Here is a 14,494-nt window from a genome sequence, read left to right on the forward strand (position 1 = left end):
TACATTCATAAATATTTCTCCTTAACACCAGTGAAAAACCAAAAGATAACTTAAACAGCTGTCTGTTCAAGAAGTATAGAAATTGTCTTCACGACATAACAACATACACTTTTTTGTAATGAGAACTTTATGTAGAAAACTGGATGTCTGTCAACCAAGTGAAGTGATGCACACAGTCCGCTATCATTTCTTATTCCTACCCTGAAGGTATGAGAACTGAAGTCTTAACTGACCTTATTTTCCAATGCGAAATCCTTCATCACACCATTCTGTGAGTGCAAGATAACCAAATTCTGTTAGAATTAAGCATGTATTAAAGTGCAGATTGTGAGTTACTATATAACCAGTCACAAGAAAGAATACAAGCACTAAGGAGTTTACAGTTGTGCATGTTTGAAATTTTTGCCACTTGACATACAACACTCTCCACTGGACATGTTACTCATATCCTATATATAAGTAACTCACATACAGCTTATTCCTGTTGTAACTTGACCAAAGAAAAAAGATTTTCAGAGTACCAAGCTGAAAACACAATTTTTCTTTTTTGTGCCACATACAATGTTGAAAATTTTCACCAGCTTGTTCTTATGAGTTTGAATTCTTAACACTAAACATCTCCTTAGCCTTAAATTCAGGCCTTATACCCAGCTACCACAATCACTGTCACCTCCTAAAGTTTTCAATAGGCTGCTTTTTTCCAGTTTACCAGTGTCTTAATGTCTCCAGTGTACTTAATGTCTCCAGGCATTTCAATTCTTTCTAAGAGGGGGAAAAATAAAATAAAATAGAGGTTTCATACATCAAGAATGTACATCCACATGTTTGTCTATAAGAAAGGCTCGATTACTTTACACTTCAAGACCCGCTTGAGTACTCTGCTCTGGAATTTACAAAAGGGAGGCAAGCTGAAGGCAATGACTACATATTCCAATTATCTGGAAGAGTTTCATAACAATCAGCACCTTCCTCAAATATCCTAATAAATTTTGGACGCATTCAGTTCAGGTTAGGCTGTCAACTCCAGATCTGCTCATTATGCTTAATCATGAGACGGAAAGCGTTAATATTATTTCAGAGTATGAGTATGCCTCATTCCTTGCTTTCAGCATGGACTTTACATCATGTACGCATTGTATCCTTGGCAACTTAACTCCTGATCAAAAGGGACAAGATTGACAACTTAGATTTAAAGTTACAGCCATCATGTGCTACTAGGCTTTGACTTCGTAAGGAGTGAGATTATCAAACTAAAAAAAAAACAAAACACCCTATATCCAGACATTCTGCTCTGCTTCATTACAAGGAAGATGATGATAAGTTGGAGAAGTTCCAAATGTTGCATTACTTCCCTACAGTCAGTATACGTTGCCCCAGACGTCAGTAAGGTAAATAAGATTTTACCCATACTCCTAGGACAGATGTATAAAGGGCCTACACTATGATAAAGTGAGTTTTTCAAAATACGTATAATTTCCTATATATTAGTCTCAAGAAAGGGGTTAATTAAATCAGACAATTAATTAACATTAAATCAGACAATTTAAATTTCTAATCTAAATGGAAGTGGTTTTGTAAGACAAAAGGCCACTGTTTAACACAAAACGTGCAATGAATTTGAACATCTTTTTCACAAACACGTCTTTTCAAAAACTCCTTTAAAGAATTAAGGTTTCAAGAACAAGGAGGAGACAAAAATAAAACTCCAGGGATTTAATCCATATTGTATGTTATAAATGAAAAATCACAGAACTATAACCAGGTTCCCCAGCTACATGAAGCAAAGTACAAATCACATTTTCAAAACAAACAAAAAAACCTTTATAAAAAATAAGCTCCATAAAAGCTAGTTACGAATCAACCTTAACTTGAATGCAGTTTGTACCCTAATGTATGATATCTAACATACCAAAAAAATTCTAGTCCATTTTACCTGATTAGACTCCCCCCCAAAAATCTACATCTTTTTTCCTAGATTAATTTCTTGATGAAAAGCTGTTCACACATTGAGTACCTATCAAATTTAGTATTAATATTATCTGCTTTTTTTTTTTTTTTTTTCCCTCTTGTAGACACTGCTGTCCATCAGAAGAAATAATTAATGGGTCTATTATGCATGAAAGCATCATCCTGTCAGTTTTCACTGACTGGTTTGAATAGCTCATATCTTGCTACTCATTGATGCCATGCGTGCTCGCTGTCCTGAGAGATGACAAAACACTACACCCTTCGGGATTTTCTCCCTCTGTTCTAAAGCAGCATTTCACATCTGTGTCTGACAGAAGCATAAGGAGCTGAGAGAGGCAGACCTTCATCATCCTTCACAGCACAACACTGCATGGGTTAAAAGTTAAGACGAAGTCTACTGATCCTACGTTTTGCCTACAAAAATATAAAATGTGGAGGCTATCGAAGCATGCATTCCAACTTTTCAGTGTTGGAATCATCGACAGGAAACAGATGGAATTTACTGGATGCTAAATCTTTAAATGAATTTTTAATGGGTACTGAACACTCGAGTTAACTGAAGTCAGTGCATTTGCCTCTTTTTTTCCTTTTGTTTGAGGGGGGGGGGGGACAAAAAGAAGATTTAAAAGATGCAAAGTTCACAGGTTATTTTCTGTTGCCTGATTAAGGCAGAATAAACAAAAAATGCTGAGCATGGAAGACATCAAATATTGGAGATACCTGGAAATAAATCGGAAACGACCAACACCACAAGATGAAGCAGCAGTGAACAAGACGCTGTGGAAAAAGAAATCACAAAACGAGAGTGCATAATGCATTTCAAATTGAAGAAAGCTTCCTATCTGCTGAGTGAGCCTCAGTATATTCTGACAGAGCATAGATAAAGCTTCAGTCAACTGTATCTCCTAGGTAAGTTTCATTTCAAATGCTGCTTAAATTGTTGATTACATGAATATATACTTCAATGTAAGTGCAATAACTCACTGGATTTAAATTTCTTTAGACTGATACTGAAGTTCAAATCCTTTCATGACAAATACTTCATGCCCTTAGATTACTTATGCTGCTCAAATAACAGTTGTCTTTTACTATAATGGTTATTTAAAGGAAGAATGTTAAATGCATTTTCTCCTGATTTGTACTACAGTGAAACACTTTCTAAGATTCAAATCCTTTGAAATATTAATACATATGTCCATGGCAGTTTGAAGAAAAAAAATAATAAAATGAAACGTTTCTGTTAATATTAGCTAAAAGCATTTACTGTACTTCTTTATCTATTCAGTCTGGCAAAGTAAACAGCATTTTACATCACAGCACTAATATGTTAAACGTTATCTTTTATTATAGGAAAATAAATCACCAGTTGTATTAAATAAAGCTACTAGTGTTGATTAATGTTGATTTATAGACACAGCAAAATAAGGAAGCAGCACCACAGTAATACATTTCAAGGCAGTGTGTACATAGTTTCAGCATGAAGACTGGACACCAGAGCAACAGAAAAACTACAAAAAGAAAGGTTCAGGTCACTTCAGTTATTTCACTTATTTGGAACACCCACCACATAATCCACATGGACACTAATTGTACATGGAAAAAACCTGCAAAACAGTTTAGGGTGATATACTAATACCTAGCAGAGCTTGAAAAATAAATACAGCATCTGTTATTCAAAAGGCTAAACTTAATAGTCATGGAGAAAGATGTGTGTGCTCACACACAAAAAAAAGCTCACCCTCTAGAACTGAAAAAGCATAAATAGCTTTGTACTGTTCAATGCACAACTTTACCATCACATTGGTCGATTCTGTATTTATCAGCTTTAAAAACCTACGTCTTCGCTCATACTATCTTTTACTGGCTTCATGCCTTTTTCTTTATTTACTAAGATGAAACATTCCTATTTCCAGCATTATTTAAAACGCCTCTCCTCTACTTCTCTACACAACTTCCTTCTCTGCTGTTTAGCACATCTTTACTTAATGCACCCATCAATCCTTTTCCTGTTTTTTTCTCTTCTTACATTTTTCTAACTTAATGAAATAGTCTCTGCCTTGCCTGTGGCTTACTAGAAGACAGACTAATTCACCATTCACTGCCAACTCTTTTGAACCCTCCAGTAATGCACAAATAAATTTTACCAAGTGCTGTGACATATAACTGTGCATGCCATGATAGAGCACTTTGAGACTGAAAACCAGAACTTGATACTATGCAGAACTTTTTCTCAATTCATAAGCCAACAGTGTTCTCTCAAAATGCTGATGTTCCTACCAGGAAAGGTAAACCAAAGAGCCTTTGCAGCAGATGGGTCATCTCGTGTATCACTTTAGGATATTTCATACACCTCAAATTCCTTCTCCAAGATCCCATAACTGCCATGATACAGAAGAGGGGGAAAAAAAGCTTCATATCCTCTAAACATTCAAGCCCACATCTTCTTCTCACTACAAACAGAGAAGTTCCCACTACTGGAAACATTTTTCTACTTTCCTGCCGACAAGTTCCAACACCGACAGGTGTCTCCAGTTTCAGCCCTTTTCTAAGTACCGTTAACTGCTCCTTTCAAAACAGCCAAATAAAATTCTAACATCTCCGAAACCATTTTCTTTTTTTTTTTTTTTTTTTGTGCTGTGCCTGACTTCACATGCTAAAACAATCCAGCAAGAGTTCTCCCTGCCTCCTCACTGCACCTATACAACAAGCCTCTTACCTAGGATACAATGAAAAAAACAAACAGCTAAAAAGTAGGATATATACAGTGCATAACAGAGCAATATCAGCTCTGGGTTTCAATGACATCAATTCAGGACTTCCAGAACTAGAGCTGACAAACCTTATAACACTTATAACAAGCAGCCAATACAACGAAGTTTTTAATCAGTTGATTTCAGAAGTCAGCTTTGTGTCTATTGAACCTGGTTCAGAGTTGGCAGTAAAAGAGAGCAATAACATAATTCATTATTTGATTCTCCAATTACTGCTTTCATAGAGGAAATGCTGGATGCTGCACATGGCTTTTAGCCCCCTCTTTTGCAGAAGGTACTCTCTATCACATTTACTAACAGCTAGCCAACATGCTTATTTAAGAAAAAATAGGTTATTATTCAATAAAGCTCTCAAAAAGCTTATTCAAAATGCAGTGCTTTAGAAACCTTTGAACAGTTGCAGCTGAGGTTTCTTAAGGTCTCTGATATGAAAATGTGAGAAAGAATTTCAAAGAGCAAATGGAAAGATTTAGAAGACTGTATACAACTGTGTAATATTTCGAAAAGAAAAGGGCATTAAAGATCTCCAGTTCTTTTCAGATGCACTTACTAAAAATTTCTAATTTATGAAAAATGCTATTTTCATTTTCAGCGTATTTCTCACACAGCTTCAAAAAAGACAAGAAACCAAATGTATTACCTGAGCATAAATGTTCATTGCCAAGTTCCAAAACCTAAGCTTCCATGCAACCAGAAAATATATTTTTTTTTCCAAAATATAATATAGTATAACTGTATCAAAGTACCTAATCTGAAAGCACTGATTTGATATTTTCCATTTTCACTGCAATCACTTGTTTGAGGATCACTAGACGCCTGATAACAAAATCTTTTCATTTCCTCTTCTCATCTATGTGTAATGATTAAACCATGCCAAAAAATAACTACAGTCAATTGCCTAAATAGTGCACTTCTCAGCAAAACAGCACATGTGACACGTACGCATTGGACCCTCATCCCAACTAGTTCAATATGAATAATGAAATGATGTTGCAAGGTTTAATGATCCTCAGAAAAATTATGAGAACAATACACAAACCAAAAGTTCAAACTGCTCCTTCTTGATTTGAAAGAATTCAGCGAGTAGCAGCACAGACTTAGAGGCAGATTACGTTTTCCAGAAAGTATTTAAGAGAACCATGCAAAAGCCTGAGAAAACATATTGCATGGAGCTGCAAGTTGCTTAGTTTGCTTGGGTAAATAAAAGAAAATAATAGGAAATATACAAGTGATCCTCCTTCATGTAGCATTTAACAACAGTTTAGAAAGCTACAATTTGTGAATTCCACTCATATCAATGCAACCAGTTTTACTAAATGAAACTACATTAATAAGAACATTTATGTGAAAATCCTAAACAGCCAAAACCTTTCAAGATGATTTTGATTTAGACCAAAAATCACCTGTTTTAAAGACATTTAAAAAAATCTTCTTTCTATCTTGGGAAACTGAGCATCAGAAAAAAAAGTGAACCAATAGCCTATTGGCAGGATACAGTAAAAACCTCCTATGATCAGTACATGCCCCCGAACAGTTAGTGTTATTATCATCTACTTCAACAATTCCTATGACCTTTCCACGGCTAAACCTAAATCTATAAATCTATACACATTAACGTTAAGCATCTGTTTTTATTGGAAAGTGGTGTTAATTCAAATTTCTTTTGTTCTCATATAATTAAAAGAATTTTTTTAAACCTATTTCAGGATTCACTGTTACCACTGAATATCCTTTCTGAATTTCAATTTCTATTGCTTCAGCTTCTAATTGTTTCTTTTGAATCAGAAATCTTTCAATATCTTGACTGTTCCTTCCACTTGAGTATATTTATTGTCACATTTCAGTCTTCACATTTCATGAGGAGTACATAACTATCCTTACATTAAGTTTACCAATGCAAGACATTTTTTCAACCCTAGAAAATCTGTATTAAGTGAATAGTTTAGCAGTGCCAGCACTTTAAACATTTGAAAACGTGCCTTGGATAGTCTCATCAAAACCATACATGTGAGCAAAAATAATCCTAGCAATTACTGACACAAGAAAAGGGGATTGAGTTATCTTGTTTTATCACAGCACCTTACTAGAAATTTGTGCTGGATTGTTAAAGAGTACACAAAACTTTCTAAACTCACTCCTTTAAGACCTGCTCAGTGAAGTTCCTATTTTGCATTTCTTCTACCTAAAAAGAGGTCACTGGCTAAGCTCTCTGTTTAAAAAGGCGCTGTATATTGCAAAACTTGGATGCTGGTTCTGAATGTGCTTTTCTTATTGTTTATCACTTACCAATATGCTCATTAGTGATTTTCTCAATAATGTTCTGACAGGGAATGGAATACTAAGAATTATAGTAGGACTCCTACTAAATCCTTCAGGACTCCAACAGAAATACCGCCATTCATTATTCCCACTTGTGATTTTCAAGATCAGTGAACTCTCATATTCCTAATCCACATAAATTCTTACCAATTATCACATCAGCTTGCCCTGAAATAAAGAGTAAAATGTCTACAGTAATTACACAATATATTTGTCAATCAAACCTGTAATTAGCCAGAAGAATTCAACCAGGTGTAAAGAGACATCTTCCACAAAGTAAAATTAACCAATACTAGTTATATTTCTACCCTTTTGTAGCAGAATAAACACACAGTCTATTTTGCAGAGTGCGGTCAGGCTAAAACAATTTATAGTCACAAGGGAGGACACTCAGTGAAAAGATGTTCAGCCCTCTATTGATATGAGCTGGGACTTAACAGAAATAAGAGGGCTTATTCTTATTCACAGCATATACAAAAAGCTCTGTAAAGAGGCCTGTTAGGTCAAAAAATATCTGCCCAGGGAAACTTTACTCCAGCAGATGCAAACACGCACTCTTAGTAGCTCTGAACCTGCAGCAGCTCCTTCTGGACATTTTGTGATAATACTGTTTCTCTGATCAACTTAGCTCGATCAAGGCCCATTTCCATGCTTTGAATTTTGATTATATTCTGTATCAGTTTTTCCATTCTTCTTCACACCGCCACACCCCCAGGACTGATATCAAGCACATGGACCTACATTTATCTTAGTCATCCCATTTGATAGTATTTTTTCAGTATTCAGGAAATATATTCCTTTTTCTTTTTCAATATTCCTGCAGCCATGGGACAGATTTATATAAAGCTATGTTGAACAGTACTGATGCAGTAAGCTTCACGTGGAATTCAACTTGCTTCTCCCTTAATAAAAACTTACATATTGAACAATGGTGAAGTCAACAAGCTTGCAAAACACAACTGAAAATAGGAAAAATTACAGGAAGTAATCACCCAACGTTTTTTCTTTCTTTCTTTGTTTTTACAAACAGCATCTCAAACTATAAGCATTAATTTATCAGTTTGGCAGATGACAAACAGGGAAGGAAGAAGCACACTGCACAATAAAGGTCACACAAGAGCAAAACACAGGTTCTGAACAGCCAATATATATAAAATATATAACCTACATTGTTGGGCACCACCAACTGTATAAGTCTAGGGATGGCTAAGAATAAGGCATACAAAGAGTGACACTTATTCAGAAACACTCTGACAGCCTCCAGCTATACGTGGTTCAGGGATTTCTGGAGTCAGAGATACTGCCTTATTTATAAGATAGCCTTCAGAGATTTCTTTCCAGTCCATTTTTGAACGTGCACAAACTTTAAGCTTCTACATGATCCTGTGACAAATTTTCAAAGCCTAATTAGAAATAATACCAAAAAAACACCTTCTTTGTTTTGAATCTGCTGCCAGTCAGCTTCATTCAGTACTCTCTTCTTACACTAACAATTTCGTTTTCACCATGTCCATCCTTTCAAGATTTCACAGACAGCTACAACAAGCTGTTCTCACATCATTTTTCTTTCAGACTGAAGAGCTCCATTCTATTCTACTCATAGTATCCTCAATTATGCTTTGTGTGAAAACTGTTACTCATCCTGATGCTACACTCTCTACACTCTTATTTCCACTGCTTCCTAGAGGAGCCTCTGGGATCCCAACTGGACAAAATATGTGATGCAATTGTGTCACGGATTTATCTATATATTGACTTCTTGTTCTCCTAATTTCTAGGATAGATTCCCTTTATTGTTGAGTATTAGTAATCACTTCAGAAGCCTTTGTATGTGATAGAAGATTGTTTCCCATCTACCCACCCTAAGTACATTAATTAGTCTTCATCCATGATTCATTCTATCATTTGGATGTTTTTTTCTGCAACCATGTTCAGTCCCCAAGCTGTAGAGACAGCATAGAACTACCTTCTAACAATGAAGGTAACAGCACAACTGTTTGTACTGGTCTGAGAGCCCAGTGAGAACCTTCCAAGAGTTCTGAGGATTCTCTATCACTGAATAATTATTTAAAATGAGACTGAAGGTTGTTTTTAAACAGTAGCTGTTCTAAAAGATGCCCCCTAATTCAGCTAAGATCTAGTTCATAACATTGCTATGACTGCTTGTGCTATTTAGAAAAGTTCACCTTGTCAAAAATGGCTTCTTTGGCCATGTAACCAATGAGTTTTACTGGACAGGCTGGTGCCTTAGTAGATAAATCAGTTCACTGTTCTCCAAGTAATACCCAAATAAGATCTGAATTAGAAAAAGAAACAGTAATTTTCACTTCCTCGGATTTCCCAAAACGTAACTGAAATTGACGCAATATGTTCACTAATTCTCATACTGTACAAGTTAATGAAGTAACTTTGACTGAACGTTTGTCGGTAGTATTTTGTGTTTAATGCCTAAAAGCAAATAATGACAATTACTGTGAGCAAAATATTAAAACTATACACATCTAAAATGTTCTTCAAGAAGAGAAGAGGAGGAAATTGCACAGTTTCTAAGTTTAGCAGAGTCAAGTTGTCAGAACTCTGATAGTGAAGAGCAGACTCCAGGAAAAAAAAAAAAAAAACATTCCTAAACACCTATACATACTCTCCTTAATAGGCTGTTCAAGAATTCTCCTACTTATTGTAATGTAAATTACACAAATCATCCCTAGTACCATTATGGAGACGTCATCTCTTCCTGACTGATATTGTAGGTGTACATTATCACTGTCACCAAAATATATCTCATCCATGTTCTGTCCTCCTTAGATTAATCCACTGCACTTTACTTTTACGATTAAATGAATTCTATTCACATAAAATTACATTTTCAGCAGTAGATGCTCGGTGCCTCAGCAACAGTTTTCAAATAGGTATTACTCCAGCCTTTTAAACATACAGTATAGCTTATTCATTGAGTTATTTTTGTAACAGAACAAACTTCTTTCACTAGTCCATTTTTGAATGAAATAATTTCATTCTACTACCAGGCTGGGAGATTGACAGACTTCAGAAATGTAGCTGAGATTATTTTAACCTAGATACTTGAATATATATATATATATATATATTTGTCCAAAGCATCTGTCACTACCTAAAACATTTGAAACTGTGAGGAAACATGTTTATATATCTCCTCAGCTTTTTAAAACTTAATATCTGCTTCTGTTTTCTATTCATGGTAAGACTTAAGACTATAAATACCCTCTAACAAACAAGTTTGTAAACATAAGTATTTTAAAAGTAGTCCAATTTTTCTTCCCAAAATAATGCCATTGTTCACTACCTCATTTTCTCATAACTAGTGTAGCAGTATAAAATGGTATTATGCTAATATTAAAGTGGAAAGGAATGCAAAAAGACCAACCCCAGAATTATTATAGGACTCTATTACTAATAAATGGACAGTCAAAAGAAAAGCCCTAAAACCTGAATGAACAAACATAGAACAACTATTTTGATGCACAAGCACTAAACACGAATAGTACATTTTAAAAAAACCTCAAATGGCAACAAAGATAATGTAACTAAATCCCAACATTATGGAGACTTAAAAATGCCTTGTCTCTACCTAAATATTACTTTCACAGTGATATTTATACAGATCAATTTTCTTTGACAAGTTAAAGTGTTCTCGTAAGTTACAGGGATGAGTTCTGAGGCTTTCAGATTGCATTTCTACAAGTTAATTTAGTCATCTCATACTTGTAGGCAATTTTCCTCTAAGTGAAAAGATTGTTCTTCTCTGAGATTTCTACTCCTCATTTTTTTCCTCTCCCCACTCTTTCATTCCCATGGTCAAATACAGCTCAAAGAAATAAAGTTGTCTGTGGGATAGAAAGAAGATATATTAAAAGAAAAAAAAAAGTGAACTCTTAGTAAGGTTTTACAGAATTAACAGAAGAAAGATAAAATAACGGGCAGGCAGAAACACATGGAGCAACAACAGAAAATACACAGCGGGTTCTTACTTGCATTAGAAAATGAATTTGTCCTCCACATTCTAACTGTAAATACAAATTAAAACAAATCTGGATCTCTGTTCCTCAACGTATTTACTGCTAACATTGAGGTTCCACAGTCCAACTCAGTTTAACCCAGTAAGTAAGCATGCTACCATAAACAGAAATAAAAGTGCTCACTCCTTCCCTTAGAACTACCAATCCTGGTATTTCACTGATTCCCCAAGATCTTTCCCTTTTCACCAGTTTAGTTTCATGTTCTTGCCAACTCTTTGGCACACCATTCATGCACTCAAATCAGGCAAGTACATCCATATCTGGTAATGGACCATCATATTACTGAAGTGTGTTTCAGACTCACTTGTTCAGAAGAGATGATGTGATTATAATTTATTACTGAGATCAGAAGCAGTGTAATATAACACAACTTCAAATTCATTACATTCTTAGAGATAAGAACTCCTCAGCTGCATAACAAAGAGACCAACAAAGACAAATACTCAATAAAAGCAACAGAGAAGCAGACATGTAACAGACAAATGAATGGATGAAAAAAATCCAAAATAACTTACAGCCACCTTCACATCAGAATTCATGTTTTAGTACATGACTTGTTTTAGACATGACTACAAAGCAATTAATATTTACATACACGGTTCTTTAGAGATGCAAAACATCACCTAATAGCTACAGGTTTCTTTCATCCAGTACTTACTGCAGGGCAACGTGAGTACCTTTTTTTTTTCTTACAGTTGGAAAAAGCAAGGCTAGCCAGCCTATTTTCAGGGTAAGTGACAAATATTTCATTAGTTGGAGTAAAACACTTTTCCACTTTCACAGAAGTTACTTTTCCCACCTACTCCCATCTGAAGTGACAGGTGATAGCATAAAATGAAAGGGAACATGAAAACACCTTCCATTCTCACTGCTCTGCCAGTGACACAAGTCTCTTTCAAACACCCATCAAGCAAAACCACAAGCAACTGCTGTATACAATTCCTTTTTGGGTTTTGTCCTGGGGGAAACAGAACCCTAAAAGGGATACTTGAGAGGTACAGCAAATTTATAGCTGCTTTTCTAAAAGGAAAAGTATGCTTCTCAATACAAGAAAGTAAGAGGAAAAAATTAACCACATCCAAGACAGAAGGGAGAGAATGAATACACTAGCCTTTAAGAGAGTTCTGGAACAACCGCTACATGCCTGCAATTGTTCCCTGCGTAAAACAGAAAGCCAAAAGGCTAGAGTTTATTAACTTCTCAGAAAACATAGCCGGTTAAGAATCCTCTATGTCATGTGCAGAGACCTGCGACAAACACTGTATCTGAAGATCCCAAACTACAAAGCCTTTACCAAGGCACCCTATCATATATAGGCACTGTAGATTTTTTTTTTTTCCAGGTTGGCAGATGGCTTGTCCCCCTGAGTAAAATGTAGTGTTATATTGGAAATCTAGATAATGATTGAAGGACAACAAGACACCTTTAAATTCCTAAGACTATTTGCCATTTAAGTACAAATTGTGCCTTAGTAGCATCACTCTTATTATTCTGCCAAAGGATTTCAGTCATGAAACAGGTTAGCCTAAAGCAGATTCCATGGTATAACACCCAATCAAACATTTGAACTTCGTCATGTTGAACTACCACTTAACAACTTTATTAATGTAAAATATATCTAGAGGGGAAAAAAAAAAAAACTGCTCTAATAAGACTCCATCTGTAAAGAAGTCAGGATAGAAGCGCTTTTTTTTTTTCCCCATTATAATCTTTCTGGTTCACTTCCTTGAACATCAGAAAGATGAAAATGAAGATTACCAACAGAGCACCTTTTTCCAGAAAGATTACAAAGGGTATAAAGACTTGATATCCAAGATTATCACTTTTGAACCCCTAGCATTTTGTTTGCTTATAAAAATTTAACCCAATTTGACACCCATTACCACTGAACTATCAATTTACAATAGTTAGACTTCTAGTATCTCCATTCTGCCAGCACTTCCCCTGCAGAAAGTTAACCACGTACCTCAGGTAAACATTTATTTTCAATAAATATCCTCAATTATTGCTTCTATCTTTTAAAACAAATTTTAATGATACTGCAAATCAATACAACGATTACAGTATAACTACAATGATAACAGCCTGTTGAAACATGGTATCTTGAATTTGTTTTTCCATCTTGACCTCTTACATTTTGTAGCTAGCTGATACACACTTTTTAGTGACACATTTTCTGCATGTTGAAATGCACGCACATATTCAAGGAGAAAATACCACATTGTCACACTCTGTTTTCAATCAAGATCTTAAAAAGAAACAGAGAAGGTATGATCAGTTTCACAATCCAAATTATCTGTACCAGATTCAGAAATACCACGCTTTATAAAATGGGATGATGAGTGTGTGTACTGTCACAGGAAGGTCATCTGATTCACATTCCAGTAAAGGTTGAAAATGAGTCAGAACTATAGAAAACAGTTTCTCCCTACTTGCACCTTACTCTGTCCTTCAAATGAGATTCTACATTAGCATAGATTCTAGTTCATATGTAGACAGTTTGCAAGAAAAAACAAGACAGTGAATTTCCCTTGAGTGTTGAGTGTTGGAACATAGATAATACAAGTTTCATTTGGAAAAAAATGAGTTTGGCAAGAGTCAATATGCCTTTAAAATTCTTCAATAAATTTTCCTAAAACTGGACCAGAAAAATAAGTCCTTTATGGGGGAAATAAAACATCAATGAATAAAGTATAATAATTTAAAAAAAAAAAACCAAAAAAACCCACATCTTTCATGCACTCAGTGGAGCCGCTTTCCTGTACAACAGCCAGAAATGCTAAAGATGTCACTCTCCTGAGAGCTGAGACAGTAAACAAGAGAACATAACACCGATGAGGAGCCAACAAATGATTTGGAAAGTACAAGGGGGTGTCAAGAGGAAGTGCAGCCTAGAAATCGAATGCCGGAATAGTGAACACTTGAGCAATACGATGAGATCAAAGTGTAAAAAGCAAAACAAAACGCATACTTTGGTTCAGGAAGTCTCCAAATCAGACGAGAAGGACCAGGAGAGCCCCAAACAAGGCAGCAAATGTGAAGAATAACAGGGGTAAGAGGAAAAGGAAGCTGTGACAAAAAGTGCCCATCAGCTTCACACTTAACAGCCTTTCTTCCACTCTAAAAGTAGTGTTTAGAAACATCACTGCTTCCAGTAAACAAATTTCTGTACACCCTACTAGCAGAACAGGTCTGTCTCCTCTAATGTTGGATCACACACAAGCTAATCACATCTCTGTTTCTGGGCATCCATCAATGAACAAGGAAACATTATTATCACAGCTTCTTTTTAAAATATTAGGAAAAAAAAACATTTTTATGAGAAACAGAATAATTAAGTCTGCTTTTTGCAATGAAACCAATCTGCTATATCTGATACTC

General features: G+C 35.3%; 2 protein-coding genes across 2 annotated transcripts in view; one reads left to right on the top strand and one right to left on the bottom strand.

The window, feature by feature from the left end:
• Positions 1-14,494, bottom strand: part of AVEN (apoptosis and caspase activation inhibitor) — a 73,848-nt gene that overhangs the window by 32,478 nt on the left and 26,876 nt on the right. The window lies entirely within an intron of this gene.
• CHRM5 (cholinergic receptor muscarinic 5) overlaps positions 2,135-14,494 on the top strand; it is a 47,555-nt gene continuing 35,195 nt past the window's right edge. Inside the window, exon 1 of the mRNA XM_015864787.2 lies at positions 2,135-2,877. The gene's annotated coding sequence lies outside the window, so the exon portion shown is untranslated. The remainder of the gene's footprint in view (positions 2,878-14,494) is intronic.

This window comes from Coturnix japonica, chromosome 5 (assembly GCF_001577835.2).
Source record: "Coturnix japonica isolate 7356 chromosome 5, Coturnix japonica 2.1, whole genome shotgun sequence".
NCBI lineage: Eukaryota > Metazoa > Chordata > Aves > Galliformes > Phasianidae > Coturnix > Coturnix japonica.